The sequence below is a fragment of the Gorilla gorilla genome, chromosome 10 (assembly GCF_029281585.2).
Source record: "Gorilla gorilla gorilla isolate KB3781 chromosome 10, NHGRI_mGorGor1-v2.1_pri, whole genome shotgun sequence".
Classification (NCBI taxonomy): Eukaryota; Metazoa; Chordata; class Mammalia; order Primates; family Hominidae; genus Gorilla; species Gorilla gorilla.
The window spans coordinates 92,439,498-92,466,548 of NC_073234.2; the positions used below are offsets into that span (position 1 = coordinate 92,439,498).

A 27,051-nucleotide genomic window follows, 5' to 3' on the forward strand; every position below is an offset into this window, starting at 1 on the left:
CTGTCTTCAGTTATGTTCACATTTTTCAGACTTGGTTTTAATTTTATCCCTCAACATGATCTTTTGAAACATGTCTATTACACTGCAATTGGATTTCCTAAGTTAATCATCTGATTTTCCTATTTTTGTTCTACTACTTACTACTTCTGTCCTTTTCCTACTTTCTGAGAGGCTTCCTTATTATTTCCTCTGTGTGTGTGTGTGTGTGTGTGTGTGTGTGTGTGTGTGTGTGTGTGTTTTGAGACAGCATCTTGCTCTGTCACCCAGGCTGGAGTGCAGTGGTGCCAACCTGGCTTACTACAGCCTTGACTTCCTGGACTCAAGTGATCCTCCTGCCTTAGCTTCCTGAGTAGCTGGGACCACACTAGTGCACCACCGTGCCTGGCTAATTTTTTATTTTTTATTTTGTAGAGAGAGGGTCTTGACATATTGCTCAGGCTGGCCTCAAACTTCTAGGCTCAAGCAATCCTCCTGCCTGGGCCTCCCAAACTGTTAGGATTACAAGCTTGAGCTGCTGTGCCTGGCAATTATTTCTTTTAGTCTTTCTGCTATTTTAAATTTCTACAATCATCTTTTAAATTTTTAAACATCAATTTTATAGAGGTATAATTTATACAAACAAAACACACTTATTTAAGGGTACAGCTTAATAAGGTTTGACCATGTATACTCAATCAATACATGGACATTTCAATTACACCAGAGTGTTTCCTCATGTTCCTTTGCAGGGTTTTATTGTACATCTTTTTTATCTGTTTACTTTTAACCTATCTATTTTTATATTTAAAGTGGCTCCTTGTACATAGCATATAGTTTTGTTTTTATTCTTTATGCAGACTGACAACCTCTGCCTTTTAATTGGCATGTTTAGATCATTTCATTTAATGTAATTATTTATCTGGTTGGATTTAAATAGACCATCCATTATGCCATTGGTTTTCTATTTGTCCATGTAATAATTGTTCATTTTTCCTATTTTTCTACCTTCTTTTGGATTAATTGAATATTTTTTTACTGTTCAATTTTGTTTTTACTCTTGGTTTATTCACTATAATTCTACTACCATCTTTTAATTTCCTTCAAGAGATTCTTTTTGATTTCTGAGTATTCGTTTTTATGCCATCCTATTTTTGTCTCATAGGTACATTTTTCTATAAAAAATATTAATACATTTTTGAGGTTTTCTTTCCATTGCACAGTCTTTCCAAGTTTCTTGCCTCTGTCTATTTGTCTTCCTTAACAAATTTTTGTAAACATTCGTGGTATACAACATGATGTTTTGAAATATGTGTACATTGTGGAATGGCTAAATCAAGCTAATCAATATATGCATTACCTCACAAAAGTATCAGCTATTTGTGGCAAGAATATTTAAAATCTATTTTTTAAGCAATTTTCAAGTATACATTATTATTAACTATAGTCACCATCGTACAATAGATCTCTTGAACTTATTCCTCCTGTCTAACTGAAATTTTATATCCTTTAACTTAGATATCCCCATTTCCCCTCTTGTTACTTCCTACCTCTTCCATGAGTTTGACTTTTATAGATTTCATATATAAGTAAGATAATGCAGTATTTGTCTTTCTGTGCTTGGCTTATTTAACTGAACATAATGTCCTCCAGGTTCATTCATGTTGTTACAAATAACAAGATTTTCTTTTTTTAAGGCTGAATAGTATTCCAGTATGTATGTACAGCAGATTCTCTATATCCACAAGTTCTGCATCTGCAAATTCAACCAACTTTGGAATAAAAAGATTTTTAAAAATGACAGCAGTAGAAAACAGAAACAAAAAACGATACTATATAACAGCTATTTACATAGCATTTACATTGTATTAGGTATTACAGGTAATCTAGAGAGTTTTTTTTGTTTGTTTGTTTGTTTGTTTTGAAACGGAGTCTCGCTCTGTCGCCCGGGCTGGAGTGCAGTGGCGCGATCTCCGCTCACTGCAAGCTCTGGCTCCTGGGTTCACACCATTCTCCTGCTTCAGCCTCCAGAGTAGCTGGGACTACAGGCGCCCACCGCCATGCCCGGCTAATTTTTTGTATTTTTTAGTAGAGACGGGGTTTCACCGTGTTAGCCAGAATGGTCTGGATTTCCTGACCTCGTGATCCGCCCGCCTCGGCCTCCCGAAGTGCTGGGATTACAGGCGTGAGCCACCGCGCCCGGACTAGAGATGATTTAAAGTATATGGAAGGTTATGTGTAGGTTATATGCAAATACTATGCTATTTTATATAAGGAGCTTGATAATCTGAGGATTTGATATCCTTGAGGTATTCGAGAGACAATTATATATTATATTTTCTTTATTAATTTATCAATTGATAGACACTGAGTTTGATTCTGTATCTTGGGTATCATGAATAACACTGCAATGAACACAGGAGTACAGATATCTCTTCAATATCCTGATTTCATTTCCTTTTGATATATACCCAAGAGTAGAATTGCTGAATCATATGATAGTTCTATTTTTAAATCTTAGTCTCCTAAGAGACTTTCCTCAATGTTTTCATGGCATACCATAAGGGATTCCAGTTTAGATATTGACCTACCAACCAAACTGAATCCTTTCTCTTTTGGAGTTTGTAAGGTAAGGCACACAGCAGGAGAACAATTAGGCAGCAGTAGGACAGCCACATTGAAGAGAGGCTGGGACAAAGGGAAGCTGAGTCACAAGAATGAGTCAACAGCTCATGACCATTTCAGGGGATGACAAACAGATGCTATGGGGTCTCTGGGACTGTGGATGTCTATTGTTTTCTGAATGGGGATGAATAACTTACCAGGTCCATGAAGGCGAACTGAGCGACTACTGAAATAAGTTTCCGGGTTGTCCATTTCCTTGTACATCCTTGCAACCAATTCCTACTACACGGTTAAACTGATAATACTTGTGTCTTGTAACCTAAAGGATTGTATTAGGACTGTATGTATCCTGAAGGAACCCCTTTAGGGTTCTCTAGAGAGACAGAACTAGTAGGATAGATATATATGTATAAAGAGGAGTTTATTAACTCACATAATCACAAGGTCCCACAATAGACCATTTCCAAGCTGATGAACAAGGAGAGCCAGTTCCAGTTCCAAAACTGAAGAACTTGGAGTCTGATATTCAAGGGCAGGAAACATCCAGTACGGGAGAAAGATGTAGGCTGGGAGGCTGGGCCAGTTTAGTCTTTTCACATTTTTCTGCCTGCTTTATATTCTAGCCATGCTGGCACCTGATTAGATGGTGCTCACCCAGATTAAGGGTGGGTCTGCCTTTCCCAGCCCACTGACTCAAATGTTAATCTTTTTTGGCAACACCCTCACAGACACACCCAGGATCAATACTTTGTATCCTTCAATCCAATCAAGTTGACCCTCAGTATTAACCATCACAAAGGCCTTAGCACACACAAACGATACAAAGTTGAATTAGAAGAAATAATTAATATAAAGTTAAAATCTGCAGGCTATAGATTTTTGGCTAACAGTTTCACAAAATTCCCATTTTCTCTGGGTGCCTGTAAGGCATATAGACACTAAGAGTGTGTACTCTGTGAGGAATGCTCTGTGGATTTGAATCCTGGTTGTGTGACCTGAGCTTCTCTGAGCTATATTTCCTCATCTGCAGGGATAATAATCAAAGATAGTTCCAGAATTTCTTTTTAGAAGAGGTTTGTGCTGGCAATCTGGCTGAAAGGGGAGCTTTACACTGAGCTTGCATAGCACTTTTCAAAAATGTCAATTGTCCACATCAAAGAGTCAGGAATGGGTAATGGTGATTGTTGGTGTGTGTTATGCATATGTTAAAGACACCCAGTTGTACCATCATTCATAATAACAACACTGGTTTCTTATGAAGGCTAAATTAAATCATATATTTAAAAAGTTTAATATAATGACGAGCAATAAAGTATCCTATACATTATTAATGATAGTATTAAATTGTTATAATAGTTTTATTATCAAGCAAATGAATGAATGAGTTATGACTAGGAAGAGCAAGAATATCTTGAAGTAAGAGGTAGAAGCAGGTTCTGGTGTTTCTACATTGGTTCTTACCAACAGGCTTAATAAACATCTAGTACAAATCTAGAATTGAATGAGTATTAGTTTGTTTGCTGTACTAAATCATATCTCTTTAACTCTCCAGAGAACTCCTCCTCTGTGGTCACTGCCTTTGTTGAAACTATCTGCTCACTGGATCTTTGCTCTATTACTGTGTCATGCCCTCTTACAACTGCATTTCTAGGGGACTGTCTTTATAGTGTGTACAATGATTTGCTCCCCAAAGATGCTGCTTCTGATTTTTATATTTTTGTCCTGACAGTCAATTCAGTTTCAGCTCCTGATGGCCAGGCACCCTATTGTTTTTCCTGGATTGTTTCCTGCATCAAGTCTTTATTTACTTTGCAAATCTCATATACCTATAGGATAGGGCTGAGACAAGGCACACGGAAACAACCCCCAATGTAGATACAAAAGGTATAGTAAAATTATACTGTTAATCAAATCTTATAAAATGTATTTCTCTTATTTTTGCTCTTTCAGAACTTCCCATGAATTATCATCTAAGTTGAGACATAGTTTTAGGAAGCCATTGTTGCTGAGGCTTGAAGAATTAATGCTCTTTGAGGCAGAACGGGGGCATCTATTTGCCTGCTCCAACTGTTTAAGATAACTCAGCATTCCCATGCAACACACATATAGAACTAAATTTGCTTTGATGATATCTCCTTTTTCATCACTGTCATGCTTGCTTCTACTTACATTAGTTACTGCTTTTTCATGCTAGATTTGGTGTTGCTTTGGTTTGGCTTTTCTGAACAGGTTTCAGCTTGATTTGTCCCTTATCTCCATGCGGCCCTTAAATGCAACTCCGTTGTCCACAGCTTTGACTTGTGGTCTTTAGGAGGGACCTCTCCCTTTGACCCTTCAGTGATTCATCCATCCTTCCTTGGTCATGGGTTGGAAGTTGGGGAGTTGGATATTCTCCAGCTTTTAAGGACTTTGGCTATCATCAGGATGGCCAGCTCTCAACATTTATTTCTATTAACACACAGGAAGGATGACTTTCACATAAACAACACATTCCCACTGTGTAGCTGGGTTTACTAAAACTCCTACCACACTAGAAATATCTTTAGTCTTTTTCTCCAACTCAAGAATGCAACTAGAAGTGTTAGCAAGAATGGCATTATTAGTAGGATATCTTTAAGTTGACTGTGATTTATAAACATCATTACTTTATAATACAAAATAATACTTCAGATGTACTTCAAAATTGGATAAGATACTTCAGTTATTTTTAAGCTTTTTATTTTTAAAGCAATGGAATTCTTTTTTATCAGGGGCCTTTAACTAAGAAGCCCAACATATAAAAAAAATTGAGAAAATTTCACTGATTGGATTAGGATGGGGTCCAGAACTTGATTCCTTCAGTGTTCTGTGAACCCTAAAGCCCCTCAATAAAATCTTTTGGGCTTTGCACTGCACAATTTGAAAACTCAATGGCCTTGCTTACATTGTAAATAACAAGCAATGATTCCGTGGAGTTGGAACCACTGAACTGTGACAGCATAGTACCACTTGGAATATTGGAACTGAACTTTAGTGCACTGCCCTATTCCATCATTACCATGTTTCTCCAGGCCATTTGGTAATTTTCAGACTCTTCTTGTGACTCATGAAAATGACCTAGGAGACAAGGATGCCTGGACTCCTGCCCTCTCCTAGGCTCTCAATGCCATCTCATCTTCATCCAACTCACCCTCTTCTGCCTGGCTCTTGTTTTATAGAGTGCCATCTGTCCACTTTGCCGTGCCCTCTGGAACCCTCTTTCATTGTCAATATACTCCATTATCTACTCCACACCAAGTTTTGCTCTTTTCTGTATGTTTCCTTATCTTAGTTAATGACAACACCATCTTCCCCCTGCTCTCTAAGTCATCATCCCTGATTACTCCCTTTCAAGTACCCTCCACTTCAAATTAGTCACCAATTCCTATGAATTCTAGTTCTGAAGTGTCTCACAAATCTGACACCATCATCTCTCCTCTAAGCTGTTAAAATAACTCCTTGAACACGCACCTTTGAATATAGTCTGTACTTTAAAAAGTTTTCTGAATGCAGTGCTTATTAGTTTTAATGTTTCCCAAATGTCTGTGCCATCATTCTTGGCTTCACCCCTGCTTGTTTATATTCTTCCTGGCTTTAATCTCATATTTGGATAAAGATATTTAAGATGTTTTTCTATGCAATGTTTATAGTGGGCTGTCTTTTGAAAGACCAATAGTCATAGCCTTAAGGTAAGATTTATATATATATATATGTATATAATAAATTTTAGCAATTTTACTTACTTTTATTTTCTTTTTTATTATATATATTTTTATTATACTTTAAGTTCTAGGGTACATGTGCACAATGTGCAGGTTTGTTACATATAGTGTACATGTGCCATGTTGGTGTGCTGCATCCATTAACTTGTCATTTACATTAGGTATATCTCCACTTACTTTTATTTTCTAGAGAAGAAGTTCTCAACCTTGGTTTTATTTTGATCAGGTATTTTGGAGATCAAAATACCAGGGAGAAGTAAAATAATAGCATGCTTGGAAGCGTGCATGACTCAAAGTCATTTTTACATTGCAGTTGGTCAAAAATCTGAGTTTTCTCAAGGGTGGGTGACATGTTTGATAACATCATCTGATGTGTATAACTTAAATCTCCCAGTGTCTCAGTTTCCTCATTTGTAAAGTGGATATCTTAATGTAATCCAGATCAATGATACCCAGGTTATAGGAAGGCAAAGTTAATTGTATGATTAATGCAGAATTCCTAGCACAGGGTGTTACTCAAAATGAACTTTCAATGACTAGGAGGCATTACAATCAATCCAGAGAAGAGACGTCAGGAAATTTTACAGCTTATAGGTCTTACCTGACCCAGCGATGTATTAAGTTTTGATTGTACTGTGTTTTTTATTCTTTTAAGGTGAATTGGTTACCATCATTAACAAACTGGGGGGATATTATATAAAATACATATTTTAGTTTTCTTTTGAAACACTTGAAGATGTGGTAATACTAATTGATAGTGGTCAAGAACTCTATAAAGTTAATCCTAGTCACTGCTCTATCTATTACTTTATACCAAAGGTGCGTTATTCTTTCACTACCAGTCTGTTTCCACCTCCTGGTCTGAATAATTTTGGTGGACCTGTCCTGTTACTTTAGGGATTAATAAATTTGATTTAAATTACATCAACTTTTGCAAATGATAGTACTCTCTCTTCAAAGAGCAAGCATGAGTCATGCTCTTCTGATGGCTTTTCTGATGTAGTTTAAAGAGTTACAAAGCTGTTCATACTTGGTAAACACCTCCCATTCGAAAAATTGTGGTAGGCATGAGTGTCTCCTTGAGAAACACCCTGTTGTTTCTCTCAGGGATTTTGTTATCTAGTAAGAAGGAAAATACAAGGACACGTGTAATCATACATCAGGGAATAATGTGGTTATGTCCAGTAATAGAAGTACAGAGAGCTGTTGTGCCACAGAGAGAAAAAGTGTATTTGGATGAAATCTGGGAAAGAACAGTGCAGTCTTCATGAAGCGTTTCATTTATTCAGCAAATGCATTTAGCGACATTACGCAGAGGAATAAGTGGTGTGTATTGGGCATACAGAACCTGCTCTTAAAGGACAGGGAGTCTAATGGGGGAGAGATGAGCAAGTGAGACCAGCAAAGTATTATAGGGAAAGACTATAAGGGAAATGGATAACAAATAGTTTAGTGCAGTGATTGATTCTACCTGAAGTTAGAGACATGGGGAAATTTATCTTGGGGGACTCCAAAGAGGATATAACTCTCACATTTGGAATTTAAATGGTGAGCAGCTTGCTCAGGTAATGAAGAGGAGATAAGAGTGAGTTTTAGGTAGATTAAGCCAAAGAAAGTAAGATATGTTAATTGAATTTTAAAGAAAAGATAGGGTTTTAATAGTTATACATGGAAATTTGGTGTATTAGGTAGAGAGAAGAGCCATAATTAAGGCATGTGGTTTAGGGCATATTCAAGATTGATCAATAACTCGCTTTGACCCCATCAGAGTGTAGTGAGAGTTTAGAGTAGAAAGCAAGGTGGGTTTTTGATTATGGAAGGCCGTGGGAGCCAAAGCAAAAAGTTTAACTTTAGGAAATGGGGCATGCCAGAATGTTCTTGAATGTGGAAAGACAGGCCCAAGGCTAAACTGTAAGAGGAGAATTCTGGTGACAAATGTGGGTGCGGGTGGATCATAGTGAGGAGAGACTGGTGTGTGTGTGGGAAGGGGAGGTGAGATTAACTGGACTTGAGACTGCTGAGTCTCTTAAGGATTATTGAAGATTTTTGGGGGGGCAATGCCCAGATGTTGCCATAACCTTATCTTTTGTTTTAAAATGAAAGTATTACGTAAACAGAGAGGAGAATAAAAATATTATGTAAAAAGAGAGGAAAACTACACAAATAAACGTTGTACTGGGCACTGTACTGTTTGATTTTTCCAGGAGACCACTGTTGCTGAAAAGCCTTGTTTATTGTGAGGAGGAGGGGAGAAACTGGGGTGAGAAACACTGCTACCTGTTGCAGCAGCTACCTGATCACCCAAGAGATTTGCATAATTTCTTCCTCCCACTATATCCCATTCCAGCAGCCAATATCTTAACAAAAGGGAAGCTATTATGGAAGAAAATTTAATAAAAATATTATCTAGGCATTTGTTTGCACTATCTGTAGTCAACATTTTATGGATTCTGACTCATTCAATCCCCATAACAACACTGTGTGGTAGATTATTTATTCCATTTTACAGTTGAAATAACCAGGACTTTGAGAGGGGAAGTGACACATGCAAGGTCATGTAATGAGTAAGTGGCAGGGCTGAGATCTGAACCCAGAAATATCCAGATTCAAAGCCCATTATTTCTCCAACAAATCCATCCTATTATTTTGCATTTTTGTATTATTTTAGAAAATGCTCTTATAAAATATTATTGTTGATATATGTATCCCAAGTTGATATCACACATCTCAAATTTGTACATTAAGGAAAGAAGCAAATTAAGGAAATTCAGATAAACAGAATACATTCCTTTCCAATTTTGTTCATGCAAGCTTAACTTTTACATACTGAAAAGCCTACGATTACAAAATTAGGCAACCACAAATGTAAATGTTATTTAATTTTTTTCTTATACTTATTAGACTGATTGTAAAAGTTGATCTCACCTAAGATTAGAAAATAGTTTTGTACATCACCTCTCACAGGAATATAACAAATTAAACTGATAAATTTATGTGCCATTGTGAATTCTTTATGACTGAGTTGTCAATTGCTTTCTTTAGGCAATGAGCCAATGTTTATGAAGTAGCTACAATGGGCAGAGTGCTTTGCCAGGATCTGTGGAAAGTTTCAAAAGATGCAGCTGTAGACATGATTTTCATCACAAGAGAGTTATGATCTAACAAAGAAGATGGAGAAAATATATAAAATAGGGGAGGACATGAGCACATATATAACTACATCTCTATGACATGAGATCATGTATGCATTGCTAGAAAACAATGATGACTATAACAGTGATAGATACATGTCTAGGGACTACAAAAATGGCCAGAATTAAGCAGGAGTGCTTCTCATAGACTGAATATGATAAAGTAGTCAATTCCGAGAAAAATTTGGAAGAAATTTTATAAAATTAGAAACAAAAGAAGTCTGTAGAATTCAAATACTTTTTAGACTTTTAATCTTTCCAAGTTGTACAGTCTGTGACTAATAAGTGATATAAAATAGAAAAACTTCAAACCAATTTAGCATGCAATGTTTTACATTCTCAGTAGAGCTTATAAACTTCATTCGTTTTCAAAGTTGCTCAAATTTAAACAGAAGATAACTGGAAAGCTAGTGGGTAAAAAAGAAACAGTACACAGAGTCATCAAAACAAATATATATGATATTATGATAAAAGTTGCTCATATTAATTCATGATAACATTCATTATTTTAGATTTAACAGTAAAATAAGGTATTATATTGAAGTTATGATTCAGTGAAAAATCCATTGAAGTAGCAACTATTCTCTGGGTCTTCCAGTTTTGAATATAGTTGTCAATAATTATTGATTAAGAATAATAGTCATATTCACAATAGTTTAATCTATGTTAGCGATAGCCTATGGTTCACATTAGTCATGGAATGTGGCAGTTTTGAATTAGGGGTTTGAATTCTGAAAGTCCTTAGTTTCTGCCATTCTACTCTATGTATAACCAGAAAAACAATCCTTTATGCTCCTTGAGGAAAAGTATAATACAATGGCTCAAGAGCTGGATGAAAACAGAAGGAATTATGGTTTTATTTCTGACTTAGAACAGGATTAGCTCCTACTTTGAACAAATGTTGTATACAGTAGTCCCTCGTTATCTGTAGGGGATATGTTCCAAGATGCCTGAAATTGTGGATAGTAGTGAACCAGATTGCTGTCAATTGGAACAAATTTCTGTTTATGTCTTCTACCTACAGATTTAATGCCTTTTCTATTTTGCCTAAGCACTTATGCACTGTGGATATAATTTTTGCAGTTTGAGGTAGGACAGCAAAACTAGCATGAATTTCTTTTTCCTTCTTCACAGTTTGACAAATAGATTTGTTCTTACCATAGATCTCAGCAACCTCAGTGTATGATTTTTTTCTTTACTTATTAAGTCAAGGGCTTTCACCTTTTCACTTAAAGGAAGCACTTTGCAGCTTCTCTTTGGCATATCCGAATTGCCAGTATCACTACTCTTGCGCTTTGAGGCCATTATGAAGTCAAATAAAGATTATTTGAACACAAGCACTGACATACCACAACAGTTAACCTAATAACTGAGGCAGCTGCTCAGTGACTAACAGTCTGGTTGATTAGGCAGCAAGGATATGCTGGACAAAGGAATGATTCACGTCCCTACATGAGACAGAGCAGGATGGCCTGAGATTTCATCATACTACTCAGAATAGCACACAATTTTAAACTCATGAATTTTTCTTTCTAGAATTTTCTATGTAATATTTTTGTACTGCAGTTCACTGTGGGTAACTGAGACTGGAAAAAGTGAAACCACAGGTAAGGAGGGACTACTACATCTTTGAGCACTGATTTTTTTTTCATTTGTCCTTTCATTCATTCATGTTTTTATGAGGGTCTACAATGTGCTAGGTACTGTTATAAAGTGGATCAAAACAAAACTAGTCCTTGCCTTATTAGAACTTATATAATGGAGGGAAAAGAAGTAAATACTGATAAAGATGAAATTTCAGATTGTGAAAGATCTTTGAAAAAAAAGTAGGATGCTATGAGAGAGAACCAGGGGCTGGCAGTGAACCAGTTTTAGGTTGTCTGGTTAGGAAAGTCTCTCTGAGGTAGTGACATTTGAGCAGGGACTTGAGCTGGCAATTTCAAGAGAAGAAAATGAGAAGGCCATGCCAGGCCCAGGAAACAACACTTACAGAGACCCTAGTGAAAGGATGTGGCAAGTATTAATATGAGGAACTTAGAGGAGGCTGATATGAGTGTAGCTTTGGAAATAAAGAGGAGAGTGGTCATGGGTTAGAATAAGTTTTGAGAAGCTAGATCAGCACAGGGCTTCTTACACCTTAGTCATGTTAAGGGCATTGGATTTTTATTGTAAGGACAGGGGACGCCATTGAGTTTTAGTTGAGGAATGACAGGAGCCTCAGACTGTTGTATGGAGGGTGGATTGAAGGGAGACAAAAGGAATCAGGGAGAACAATGAAGAGAAAGAACTTTAATACACTGCCTAGTTGATAGATGATAGTAGTAGACTTTCCCCCAGGGATGACAGTCTAAATGAACGGAAGGGGAAAATCCCAGGATGTATTATGGAAGCAGAATGAATAAAACTCATCAATAAATCAAATGTGGGATAAGGAGAGGTGTAAAAAATGACAGGAGCTATTTATAAAAATTATATTCTGGCTTAGAATAATATACTAAACATCAAGGGCATTGCTACCAATATTATAAAGGTAATAACTTTTTAATTAGACTTTATTTTTTGAGTAGTTTTAGTTTCACAGCGACATTGGGTGCAAGGTACAGAGATTCCCCAATACTCTCTGCCCTCACACATATGTAGCCTCTCCCCATATTAACCTCTGCCACCAGAGTGGGACCTGTGTTATAACTGATAAACCTGCATGATGCATCATTTCATCCAGACTTCATAGTTTACATGGCCCACAGTTTACGTGGTTCACTCTTGGTGTTATACATTCTATAGTTTCAGACCAATTTTAATTGACATGTACTCACTACTATAATATCATACACAGTAGTTTCATTGCCCTCAAAATATTCTGTGCTCTGCCCACTTATTCTTTTCTTACTGCTACTCACTGTAAACCACTGCTCTTTTTACTGTCTTCATAGTTTTGCCTTTCCCAGAATGTCATTTAATGGGAATTGTACAGTATGTAGCCTTTTCAGATTGGTTTCTCTTACTTAGTAATATGCATTTAAGTTTCCTTCATGTCTTTTCATGGCATGATAGCTAACTGCTTTTGGCACTGAATAATATTCCATTGTCTGGACAAATTAAAGTTTATCTACCGATTCACCTACTTAAGGATGCCTCAGTTGTTTCTAAGTGTTGGCAATTATAAATAAAGCTGTTTTAAACATCCATGTGTAGGTATTTGTAGGGACATGGTTCCAATTTCTTTGGGTAAATACCAAGGAATGTGATTACTAGATCATATGGCAAGAGTATATTTAGCTTTGTAAGAAACCACCAAACTGTCTTCCAAAGTGTCTGTGCCATTTGCATTCTCACCAGCAGTGAATGAAAGTTCCTGTTTCTCCATATTCTTGCCAGCATTTGATGGTGTTAAGGTTTTGGATTTTAGCCATTGTAATAGCTGTGTAGTAATTGTAAAGAAAACAACTGCTTGTTTGTTGATTGTTGCTTTTATTTGCATTTCCCAACATCAAAAAATTCAGATAATGAATTCATTTCTTTTTCCACTTGGAAGAAACATCTTGAAAAAATTTGAATGTTAAACAATACATGCTACTAAATTGTAAGAGAAACCATGAATTTAGACATAAACCTTTAATCCAGAAGTAGCAAACACTGAAATAATTTGATACCTAAATTACAATTTTAGACCAAGAAAATCAGCCAAAGGCACTTAAAAGTATAAATAAATTGGCCTAAGAATCTTTTTTAGGGACCATCCTGCTCTTTCCTTGAAGAAAAATTACCAGTCTTAAAGACACTTTGGTTTGGAAACACTATAATATTTGAGGTTAATCACCCTTCCAGAAAAAAGTCCCTATGGGGATAAGGCAACAGTGTGGGTTACTAGAGAGAATTCAGGGATGAACAAAGAGATGGTTATTCTGAGTCAGAAAGGACTTGGTCATATATTCAGTTCTGGAAACATCAGTCATCCTTGCTGTGCAAATCAGTGAGAATGAGAAATATCTCTTGTGTTGGAGAAAGGATCTTAATAAAAACACCCACATGGGGCATTATCTTTGTCATAGAGAGAGATAGAATTCTAATAAATAGCATTTGAAGTAGATGGATCCATGGCGACATGTCAACCTCCTTTGGTGCCCTAGGACCATTGGTAAGTGAAGGCCCAGAAGGCAACCTAAAGTGGGAAAGCAAAGAGCAAAAAAAGCTCATATTTCTTAATTTTAACTATTACCTGATAAATGTAGTTCAATGAAATGGAATGAGCATCAACAAATGCTCCAGGGGCGCATAGAATTTCAGAGATTTCAGTAAGCTCCTGGAAGCTGACACAAAATCTGCAAGCTTATTGTAGGAGGGTCTGACACTCAGATGTAGATCTTTGGAGTCATGTAGATAAGGGCCTTCTTCAAGCAGGACCAGGGGCTGGGAGGGATTGGAGTACAGCAGTCATTGTAGAAAAAGAGCAATGAGGTCTGGGGAGCAGGAGGGAGCCTGGGGACTTAGACTTGAACTCACTGAGAATCAGGTGTGCAGAGAGCTTGAGTATCCCACAAGACTTAGTTGATGCTATCAAAAATGTGACTCAGCTCACAATAAATTACCACTTCACACCCACTAGGATGGCTAGAATAAAAAAGACAGTAAGTATTTTCAAGAATGTTGAAAAATTGAAACCCTCTTAGATCACTGGTGGGAATGCAAAATAATACAGCCACTTTGGAAAACAGGCTGGCAGATCCTCAAATGGTTAAACATACTTACCATATGATCCAGCATTTCTACTCTTATGTATATAACAAAGAGAAATGAAAACATAAGTCTGCATAAAAACTTATATTCAAATATTTATAGCAGCATATTCATAATGGCCCAAAAGTCTATCAACTGATTAATGGATAAGTAAAATGTGGTATATCGATACAATGAAACATTATTTGGTGATTACAAGAAATTTACTTCTACATGGTACAACATGGATGAACCTTGAAAACACTGTGCTAAGTGAAAGAAGCCAGTCACAAAGGAATACATATCGTATGATTCTATTTACATGAAATGTGCAGAATAGGTAAATCTATAAAGATAGAAAGTAGGCCAGGCACAGTGGCTCACACCTGTGATCCCAGCACTTTGGGAGGCTGTGGTGGGAGGATCCCTTGAAGCCAATAGTTCAAGACCAGCCTGGGCAAAAAGCAAGATTCCTACCTCTGAAAAGAAAAAAAGCTGGACATGGCAGCACTTTCCTGTAGTCTCAGCTACTTGGGAGGCTGAGGTGGGAGAAGTGCTTGAGCCCAGGAGTTTAAGGCTGCAGTGAGCAATGACTGTGCCACTGCACTCCAGCCTGGGTAAAAGAGTAAGATCCTGTCTTAAAAAAAAAAAAAAAAAAAGAAAAGAAAAGAAAAGAAAAAAAAAAGAAAAAAGAAAGTAGATTAGTGGCTTCCCAGGGCTTAGGGGGCGTGGAAGGGTCAGAGACAAGAGCTACAGGGTTTGTTCTTTTTCTGGGGGGGTGACAGACATCTTCTGAAATTAGTTGTGCTGACAGATGCACAACTTTGTGAATATATTAAAAGTTATTGAATTATACTCTTTAAATCATTGAATTGTGTGGTATGTGAATCATAACTTCCCACTGCCTCCAAAATAAATATGTCTTCACTAACATCCTATCTTTGTTTCCAGTACCTTAATCTGACAAGAGCGGGCAGGGCTGATTCCCCAAGAAGGGATTGAAGATAGAGGACAAAACCAGCCCCATTTTTATTTCAATAAAAACAAAGTAGAATTATAGGTGTTAATTTTGCAGAGTTTTAATGGGTTGATTGATTTGGTGTAAACTCTGGGGCTACTGGCAATAAAAATTCTTTGGAAAAAAGATGAAGTTGAAATAACGTCAGAGAGAATACATCAGGAAAAAGGTTGAAAATGTAAGTTCTATTAAACACAACATACTTAGAGGGGGAGAAAATCACAGAAGAGCCAGCTATGGCAGCTGAAAGAGGGGCAATGCTAAAGACTCACATTTTTAATTTAAAAATCAGTGTTCCCTGGGCAGCAAGAAATTTTTGCCTATACTATATACAAAAAATTCACTCAAAGAGAATAAAAGACCTAAACCTGAGAGCTAAAACTCTAAAACCTTTAGAAGAAAACATAAGGGAAACGCTTCATGACATTGAACTTTACAGTGGTGTCTTGGATACGACACCAAAAGCATAGACAATGAAAGAAAAAAAAAACACATAGATTTCATCAAAGTAAAAACTTCTGTGCATTAAGTAACATTCTCAACAGAGTGAAAAGTCACAGAGGAAATATTTGCAAATCATATATCTGATAAAGGATTAATATCCAGAATAAATAAAGAATTCCTACAATTTAGCAACAAGAAACAAACAACCCAATTAAAAAATAGACAAACGGCTTGAGTAGATATTTCTCCAAAGAAGATATACAAACGAACAATAAGCACATGAAAAATGCTCAATATCACTAAAAGCAGGGAACTGCAAACCAAAACCACAATGAGATACCACCTCATATGATTAGGATGACTAAAAAACCAGAGAATAACAAGTATTGACAAGGATATGGAAAAATTGGAATGCTTGTGCATTTGTAGTGGGAATGTAAAATGGTGAAGCTGCTATGGAAAATAATACGGCAGTTCCTCAAAAAATTAAAAATACAATTACGATATGATCCAGGCATCCTACTTCTGTGTATTGAAAGCAGGGACTTGAGTGGATTTTTATACACCCATATTTATAACAGCATTGTTCACAATAGCCGAAAGGTGGAAGCAATAAAAGTGTCTAGTGACAGATGAATGGATAAAAAATAATGGCATATACTACATACAATGGAATATTATTAGCCTTAAAAAGGCAGCAAATTCTGACACATGCTATAACATGCATAGATCTGGGAGACATTATGCTAAGTGAAATAAGCCAGTCACAAAAAGATGAATATTGTATTATTCCATTTATATGAGGTACATAGATTAGTCAAAAATCATACAGACAGAAAATATAGGCCGGGCACGGTGGCACATGCCTGTAATCCCAGCATTTTGGGAGGCCGAGGTGGTGGATCATCTGAGGTCAGGAGTTCGAGACCAGCCTGACCAACACGGAGAAACCCCATCACTACTAAAAATACAGGCATGGTGGCACATGCCTGTAATCTCAGCTACTTGAGAGGCTGAGGCAGGAGAATTGCTTGAACCTGGGAGGCGGGGGTTGTGGTGAGCCGAGATTGCGCCATTGCACTCTAGCCTGGGCAACAAGAGCAAAACTCCATCACAAAAAAAAAAGAAAAAAAAAAAGAAAGAAAGAAAATAGAATGGTAGGTTTTAGAAATTGGGTGAAAGAGAGAATGGGGAGTCATTGTTTAATAGTTTTGGAGTTTCAGTTTGAAATGGTGAAAAAATTCTGGAGGTGACTTGTGGTGATGGTGGCACAACAATGTGAATGTACTAAATGCCACTGAATTACAACTTAAAAATGGCTAAAGTGGTAAATTTTTTGTTCTGTATATTTTATCTAAATACAAAACAGAAACAGGCCGGGCATGGTGGCTCACACTTGTAATCCCAGCACTTTGGATGGCTGAGGCAGGTGGATCACCTGAGGTCAGAAGTTTGAGACAAGCTTGGGGAACATGGTGAAACCCTGTCTCTACTAAAAATACAAAAATTAGCCAGGTACGGTGGCACATGCCTGTAGTCCCAGCTACTCAGGAGCCTGAGACAGGAGAATCGCTGAAACCTGGGAGACGGAGACTGCAGTGAGCTGAGGTCGTGCCAATGCACTCCAGCCTGGGAAAGACAGAGCAAGACTCCATCTCAGAAAACAAACAAACAAACAAAAAATAGGCAGTGGGCTGGATTAGGTCTGTGAGCCATAGTTTGAGAATACCTGATCTAGGTGTACTCTTGATTCACACCAATTCAATAGCAGTGTGCCTGCCATGGTTTGAATGTGTTCCCTCCAAAATTCAGGTGTTGCCAATGTGATGGCATTAAGAAGTGCAGCCTGTAAGAGGTGATTCAGCCCTGAGGGCTCCTCCATCATTAATGGGATTAAGGCCCTGGAGGCATTACATAGCCAGCCAGTATTTGGCTAGCTTGCCCTTCTGTCTTCTGCCTTCTAGGGACACAACAAGAAGGTCCTCATCACACCAAATACTGGCACCTTGGTCTTGGACTTCCAGCCTCCAGAACTGTAAGAAGTAAATTTCTGTTCTTTGTAAATTACACAGTCACAGTTATTCTGTTATAGCAGCACAAAAGAACTAAGACAGAGACCTTGGCAAATAAGCTAATCTAAATTGTGTTTTCCTTTCAGGAATAGTATCTGTCTTTATAGGAATGTGGTAAGATAAAATAAGATAATGCAATATTTACCAAGCTCCCTGAGGATAAAAATTCCCCAGAGTGCTTGTTAAAATAAGTTTGTAGACCCAGGAGGACAAGGGGTCTGGGAAGCTAAACAAACATTAGAAAAGCCTGAGAAGCAACAACAACAACAACAACAAAATGCACTTGTGCTTTACTATGCTTGTACTTTACTTTTTTTTTTTTTTAAACCACAGCCACTACTGCCCATAGTAAGTGGTCAGTAAATATACGTAGCTTGTTTTTAAAAAATTTCTAACTCCTTCGATCAAATTTCCTTATTAGAGCTTTTTGTTATTATGCTACCTCCCCTGCCCCTAAAGTCTAGGGTATAATATGAATTTTCACAAAGGCTGAGGAAGTGCATTCTGTACGCTGTTGAATAGTGAGCTTGATGCCTCTGGAAAGTCTCTGAGACACAGGTTATTTTCACAGGTGTCATTTATAAAGAATGATCAGACTTACCTCCCCAAGTCAAAGTTGGCTAACTGGAAGGCCTTCTGGGACCAGCCAGTAACTCACCTGGGTCAAGCAGGCCCTGCTGGAATTAAGAACTAAAGAGTGACTGACTTTCTGCAAGGGGACATCTGCCACTTAGCTCTTGCCCTTTCTGGCTGTGTGCAGCGTTTTCAAGAGAATACAGGCATTTGAACTTTAAAAACATTATCAGCAAATTTTCATGATTTTTCTTAGCTTATTGGCCTCCAGGTTTTCATTTTGGATCAATTCATTCAATGATGGTTAGGCTCTCACTTCTCTGGCTGAATCTTAGAGGTAAATGACCAGTGAAAGAGCAGTGCTTGCTCCTGGGAACTAAAGATGTTGAAGAATCCAAGTGTTTAGTATTATGGACAATGAAGGAAGTTAAACTAACTACCCAACTCCCCGTTCCAGATAGCCTACGTAAGGTTTTCCCCAGGTGGCCTCACAGTTGAGGCATTCTCCCTCAAGAGATGAAAGGTTAGTAAGTCCCCAAAGTACAATGTGATGTGCTTGGATTCGATTCCTGCCAATGGCTCTGTCCAGGAAAAGCAGATGGGGCTGAGTTAGGTATTAGGGCATATTTCAACTGAGAAACTTGTGACAAAAAGAGCAGTCTCACCTCCTGACCAAAGCTCAGTTTTCCTATAGTGTTGCCACTGCCCTCACCTACCACCATCACTAGCCTCGCTCAAATTCCTGTGCACCAGAGCGGGGCCCTGTCCCTTAGGGTTCATGAAGAAGCAAGAACTTCTCTTTCACTGGTTATTTACAAGGAATTGGTGAACCCCTTATTGTGTTGGAAAAGTAAACACAAAACCCGTCATTTAAGTTCCCAAATTTATTCTAATTATCTGGTATTTTGATTTATGAAGAACAGAGGCTACACTGATAAAGGACTGGAAAAAACACTGGGCTGGGAGCAAATGCCAGACCTGCTATGTAATGGATATGAGGTTTTGGGCAAATTCCTTAATGTCACTAAATCTGCTTTTTCATTTGTAAAGTAGGGATCATAGTACCTACCACAAGAATATCTTTAAAGGTCATATAATATTTTCTTTGCTGAAATGTCTTCTATTGTGCCTAGAGCTCAGTAGGCAGTGAGTGAACATTTATAGAATCAGAATGATAGAATTGCTGCTTTTAAAATAGCAGATATTGTGAGTTGAAAGGTAATGAACTAAAGCCACTTTTAGATTTCCAATTTTTAAGTTGATGTTTTATATAATACCTTAAGGAAAGTTCTTAGGTACACTTTTTCATAAAATTTTTATCTTGAAATAATTGTTGATTCATGTGCAGTCTTAAGAAATAATACAGAGAGTTTCCATATACCTTTTATCCAGTTTCTTTTAACGGCAACATCTTCTATAACTATAGCATAGTATCACAGCTGGGAAATTGCTATTGATAAAATCCATCAACCTTATTCAGATTTTATCAAGTTTACATGCACTCATTTATTATCTAGTTCTATGCATTTTTTATACGTGTGGATTATAAAGCTCGAGAGCCAAGATACAGAGCAGTTCCATCACAAGGGTTCCTTATGCTACTCTTTTATAGTCATATCCATTTCTCTCCTTCCCTCAGCCTCTAGCAACCACCAATCAATTTCCTTTCTATAATTTTGTCATTTGAAAAATGTTATATAAATGGAATCATATGGTATATAATTTGAGATGGACTGTTTTTCATTCAGAACAATTCCCTTGAGATTCATCCAAGTTGTTGCATTTATCAACAGTTCATTTCTTTTTATTGCTGAGTAGTATTTCATGATTTGGAAAGACCAAATATAGTACTAAGTACCATAGTTTGTTTATCTCTTCACTTGTTGAAGAGCATTTGGCTACTAGGAGTTAATTTCTGGCTATTAGGAGTAAAACTGCTGTGAATATCCATGCATAGATTTTTGTGTGTGTACGAATCTAAATTTTCACTTGTACCTTATTTTTTTATTTTGTTAATTCATTATTTAGTGGTGCCCAGTATTTTTAGCTAATGAATAAGGAAAATATACAAATTAGCAGTGAATATTCTATATTTGTTGGTAGAATTTTTTTGGTTGAAATAGGTATAAATTTGCCATTTTGTTGATAGAATATAATTAAATTATATTGCTTGACACACAGGACCTTGTATAAGAGCTACATATATATATAATTTATAAATATCATATATCTGTGCCAGCTGCTGGTTAAAATGCATGGCTGCATTTACACAGGAAAGATGTCTATATGCCAATAAACACATTTGCTTGCAAACTAGCTCCCAAGCAACATACTCTTACAATTGTAGCATGTGCTGGAATTTAATGCTGTATTACAAATAAGTACAAATATTTGCACAGTTTCCTTTATATATCCTATTTCTCCAATTCAGATTTCACAGAAGTGTTAAGTAAATATAATACTTGGCACATGCCCAGACCACATCAATTATTACTCATCTAGTGCCACTAAATGAGAAGCTCTTTGCATGGGTGATAACTGATAAGGTTACAGCAACTAAACAGTTGTTTAATAATATTAGCAAATCCATATGCAATGCTTACTTTATACCAATCACTGTGTTGATGAGTTTATATGCCTATGCTGCTTATTAATGTGAAATAATCTTCACTAAAATCCTAGGCTATATATACTATCACTAAATTCATCTTATAGCTAGAAACAGGGAAGCACAGAGTGATAAGTAACTTTTCCAATGTCTCATAGCTAATAATTGGTGGAACTAGGATGAACCCAGATAGACTTGTTCCAAAGACTATCATTTAACTACTATACTCTTTACAAGATTAGGATTAGCAAATCCAAATAAGCAAACAAACCAATATAAGATTTTTTTTGAGACAGGGGTCTCCCTCTGTTGCCTAGGATGGAGTGCAGTGGCACAATCTGGGCTCACCACAGCCTCCACCTCCTGGGCTCAAGCGATCTTCCCATCTCAGCCTCCTGAGTAGCTGGGACTACAGGAATGTGCCACCACACCTGGCTAATTTTTATTGTATTTTTTTATAGAGACGAGGTTTCACCAGGTTGCCCAGGCTGGTCTCAAACTCCTGAGCTCAAGCAATCCACCTGCCTCGGCCTCCCAAAGTGCTGGGATTACAGGTGTGAGCCACCATGCTTGGCCACAATAAGATGGTTTAATTAAAATTGAGGACCTGGATTCTTTGCTTGTCAGGATGAAACAAGAACTCATTCTCTCAACTAAACTAGGTTTTTAAAGAAATGTGGTATAGTGGGGATTTTCGAATACAGCCTGAGTCTTGCTTATCTTAGAATGAGAGACATCAGGGCAGGTTCACTCACGGTCTGTTAGGAAGAAGGCCTGAGAAAACTCTCCAGAATGAGCTTATTTCAAGAGAACAGACAATTAACAGGCAAGCTGGATAATTAGAAGTGGGAGCCAATTTTAAATACAACATATTGTCTGCTATTGAGATTTGCTTTTCGGCATAATGCTCATGAATTTATCTCTAGGAAACTGAGGGCTAAAGATGAAAATGGGAAGAACCCATTTTCACCAAAAACTTAGTAACACAGCAAGATCAGTAAGCAAACTGTATTCGTTCTGGTTGAAGAAGCATGGTACAAAAAAAAATGAAGGGATTAAAAAGGTGAGTACAGAGAATATGGAACTTTGGTATATTTAGGGCACCAACATATTAATAACACTTGCAGCTTCAACCAAACCCTGCCCCCAGAACCATGAGAATAGTCAATATCTTTTATGGGAGCATCTGGCAAAATCCAGAGTGAAGCTCTGGCTCTGATGTCTGGGGCCAGTGGTTTTTATCAGGAGTATGAGGCAGTGCTTTTTGTCATTAGGTTATAGTGCCCTTGGCACAGATATCAGCACCACGGACAGCAGACGCTGATGGTGTACTAGGGTACCTCTCTTACAAGACTTCGCAAGTCAGTGGCAGGTTCAACACCGGACACTCCGAATGGGGTATGAAGAAGTGTTGAGAAAGAATGAGGGGGCACCAAGCAGAAGTGGAGAAGATGGTTTTTTTGCCTGCTCATTTAAGAGAAACCTCAAAAGGGCACACAGAAAAATTTGAAGATAGAGAAGGAGAGCTTTTAGAGAATGGAGGCTCTAAAAAATGGTGGGGCTGCATCTGGAGAGGTAATGTTTATTATCATTAATTTGATATCATTGTTATTATTTGTGTGAGTCTGGTACGTTGATGCAGCAAGGGAAAATCCAGGTTACAAATGTAGTTCCCTTCTCTAAGAATAGGTTAGGAAGCATTTTGTTGTGTATATTTTTAATATAGTCTTGACTAAAGACACAGAGGAGTCTTTGATTTAGAGCTCAGTGGTGTAATGAATGAAAGTGTATTTGGATTCAGAAACAGTACTCTACATCTTCCTTTATTTTGCCTTAAGTATGAGAGGGATGCAAAATACATACAAGCAGTATTTTCCAATGATTTAGAGAATTCCTTAGAAAATGGCCAAGTAATAGGAAATGTTCTGGTTATCTATTGCTGTATAACAAACAATTCAATCTTAGTGGTATACAAAATAACCATTTGTTTATTGTTTATGGTATTTTATGGCAGGCCAACAGAAAGACTAGCCTGGAAACAAGGTTAGCAGCTGACACTTCCATCCGCAGGTAGAATTTCTTCTTTTTTTGGAAAACCTCAGCTCTGTTTGTAAAGCCTTTTAACCAATTGAATAAGGCTAGCCTAGGTTATCCAGACAATCTTTACATATAGTCACCTGATTATAGATGTGATATTAATCCAATCTATAAAGTTACCTTCACAGCAACATCTATATTAGTGTTTAATTGAACTGGGTACCAGATTCTAGCCCAGTTTGACACACACGCACACACACACACGCACACACACACACACACACACATGCACATACCTTGTCTCTGCTCCATGATGCTTGCAGTTTCACTTGGGAAAGCTCAAATTGTTGGGGTGATCCAAACTGCTGGGGAACCACTGGGGGGCTTCTTCATTCATGAATTTGGTACCTGACCTGAAGGCTGGGCTCAGCTACACCTGTCATCTGGAGCTCCTGCAACTGGCTTCTCCATCTGGCTTCAGCTTCTCACAGTGTGATTACTGGGTTCTGAGAAGGAGTAAGTGGGAGCTGGGCAGCCTTTTCTGATCTAGCCTCAAAAATGCAGCATCACTTCTACACATTTTATTGGCCATAAACATGTCATCAAACCTGGCCCAAATCCAAGAGGAGGGGAATTAAACTCCACCTTTGATGGAATAGTGGCAAGGTCACATTGCATGAGAGTATGTAGGACAAAGGATATTGGTGTGGCCATCTTCTGAAAATATAGTCTGTCACAGGATAGGAAAATGAACAATGCTTCTGCCAAATAAAATAAAAGATATTGTTAGACATTTACTAACTGTTTACCAACTCTCCTCAGACACTCAAAAATGGCTGAAATTAATAGCACTAGAAATTGATCTCTGTAAATATATTGCTCTTTCTTTGCCTTCAAATACCTATCAAGTTAGAGGCTTGTTATTAAAAATGTGACAATTTGAGACTGGTCTGGAATTGACCCACTTAACTTCGGTTACCATTTGGGAGTGGGGCAGACATTGGAAACTATATTAATGATCTGCTGTATAACATATTACCATAGACTTAGTGGCTTAAAATAACACACATTTATTAGCTCACACTTTCTGTGACTCAGGAGTCTAGGCATGGTTTGGCTGGGTCTTCTATCGTAGGGTTTCTTGCAGGACTACAGTCAAAGTGTCAACCAGGGCTGGGGTCTCATTTGGGGCTTAACTGAGGAAGGATCCTCTTCTAAGCTCACATGATTATTGGCAAGATTGGTTCTTTGTGGGATGTTGGACTGTGAGTTTTGGTTTCTATCAGGTTATTTGCCTGAGGTCACTTTTAGTTTCTTGCCATATGGATCTCTCCATATGCAATTTCACTACATCAGAGCTAGCAAGAGACAGAGTCAATGATAAGAGTCTGCTAGCAAGATGGAACATAAAATCCTATGTAACCTAGTCACAGAAGTGGATCCCATCACTTTTGTCATATTCTATTGATTAGAAGCAAGTAGTAGTTTTCACTCATACGCAAGAGGAGGAATTATACATAGGTATGGTTACCAGAAGGTGGGAACAATTTGGGGCTCTCTCAGTATTTTTTCATTACAGAAACGTTAGACGAAATTGCTGGAGCTTTGGAGAAGTCCCCTCTTCCAGATCAGTCTCTGTGTCAGGAAGCATTTGATATAAAGGTGAGGGTGGGAGTTCAATCCAAGATGATAAACAATTCTAAATGCATCATTGGGGAAAAAATGAATCATCTGAAATTCCAGGTGGATAGACAAATAGGCAGCCAGAAAGTCAGACTAATAGACAAGAAATTGGCTTGAAATGTTTCAGCAACACCTGACAGGGATTAAGGGGCAGATCATGGTTCCTGAAAGGAAGCTGACAAGAGCAAGCCAGAGAAACCCCATTTCTACAGGAACTGTGGGTCTGAGTGGTTTACTGAAGTGGAAGCTCACAACTAGGGGAACAAAGCAAAGGCCCATTTACTAGAATTGTAGAATAATGGAGTTTAAAAATATCAGAGTTTCCATCTAGGCTAAGAATTCTGTGAGGCCAGAGATAATGTGTCTTGGAATATATGACTTAATATGTTAAATGTTGATTGTAGGAGGTGACAGAGTGGAGAACTTGCCCCTCTCTGGGAGGAAAAGCACCTGTGGGCTCTCTGCTTATTGTCACTGGCTGAGGCCACCCTACAATAGCTGTGAAAAGAACCCATGCGGTACCTGTATGTGAGGAAGCATGGTGGTGAGGTATGGGTGCTGTTGGCTGCTGCACTTTTTAACTACAGATAGAGGCAATAGATGACCATGAGGTGGATACCAAACTTCATCTGCTCAACTCATATTCCTTCTGCTATTCCTGCTGGACCACAAGCTGAAGGTGGCTCATTTGGATACCATTTCTTTTTATTATACTTTAAGTTTTAGGGTCCTTTTTAGGGACATGGATGAAGCTGGAAACCATCATTCTCAGCAAACTATCGCAAGGACATTTGGATACCATTTTAACCTCTCAGTTAGATCATCTAACATTGACCTAAAGTTGATAGTTAACCTGTTTCCTATTTTTAAAGATAAAAGCCTCTTAATATATATTCTTTCCTGACCTGGAAAGACACCTGGAAGCTGTTGAAATATTTTCTGGCCTTTGTGAAAGGCACATATTTGTCTGTGTAGTCCTACTCTGCATCAGAACATAAGGATAAAAAACCTTGAAGGCCTTCTAGGTAAGCATAGACAGTGAAAAAGTTTGTAAAGGGACAGTTAGCTAATGCATGGTCCAGGAAAAGCCTGCAGCTGCCTCTAAAACAAATGAAATTGAAAAGGAACTTTTGGTGATGTCAGCTGGAAAAAACAACTGAGAATCATCTTTGTTTTCAGCTTTCTTTGAAAGCTAGAGCATATTTTATGGAACAAGTAGCTTTTTGATTGTATCTAAGTAAAATTTCTGCATGAATTCTTTGAGATAGTAATAATATGTTTGTGTTGGATACTTATTTGTGGTTGGTAGTTCTCCAGTAATTTAGTTGTAATAGCTTTTTAAGGCATCTATGCTGAGACACCTAGTTTCTCGAAATTGTTTCTTTAAAATATTGCTTTATAGTTATAACCCTTTTTCAATTGTACATAATACTATTTTCTACTTAGTTATAGATATCCTGTTTTTTTAAAGGGAATTTTTATTGATGTATAACACATACATCAAAGTTTGTACAAATTGTAAATATACAGCTGGACAAATGATCATAAAATGAATGCCCCTAGTTAAGCACTATTCAGATTAAGCATTAGAATATTACCAGAATCCAATTATTTTTACTTCCTCCTTTCTCTACAAAGAAAATCAGTATCTGGACTTTGATAGATGGGACTCAAGAAAATTATTCTTATAAGTTGCAAAGAGAAACGGGGCCTAAATTAAAAAAAAAAGGAACGGAGTCAAGATGTGCGTTGATGGTTACGTTTGTAAGAAGAATGAAGAAGGAGAAAAAGTAACACATGACTGCCTGGTTTCTCACTTGGGTAATGAGATGGGTGATGTCAATACAGCAGGAGGGGGTCTCTTGGGTTAGGAAAAGGGGGAGGACATGACAAATTCACTCTGGACAATGTTGATTTTGAGATGTCTTTGGGAAATACAGGTACCTGCATGAGTATAGGGCCTAATGATACCATTAAGGGCTGGAGATGAATAAGATTTATAGGTTATCAGTCTGAAATAGGTGGTTGTAGAAACCATGAAATCAATAGCTAACTCAGAGGAGATAGGGCTTGTAGAGTGGGGAGGAGAGTGGGCCAAAGACAAGGCACCAACATATAAAGGACAAACAAAGGGAGAGGGAATAATTAAGGAACTCAGCAAACTATTATCAGAGACGTAGAAAGAAAAGCAGGACAGAGAACCGTAATCAAACCAACGAGATAAGTATTTTGAGGAAGGAGACACAGCAGTGTCAAAGTTAGAGAAAAGATTTCTTAGAAAAATGTGTTCATTGCATTGGAACATTAGAACCTCATGGTTTCTGCTGAGTGGAAGGGAAAGATGCCAGATTTCAGTGATCTGAGAAAT

The 27,051-nt window shown here is 37.6% G+C and overlaps 1 long non-coding RNA gene across 1 annotated transcript; it reads left to right on the plus strand.

Moving 5' to 3' along the window:
- Positions 1-10,946: 10,946 nt before the first annotated feature.
- LOC129526044 (uncharacterized) lies at positions 10,947-24,643 on the plus strand. The gene is made up of 5 exons (XR_008670631.2): positions 10,947-11,139; positions 17,675-17,745; positions 22,238-22,538; positions 22,978-23,033; positions 24,580-24,643. It is a non-coding gene; the product is annotated as an uncharacterized lncRNA (long non-coding RNA).
- Positions 24,644-27,051: the final 2,408 nt, after the last annotated feature.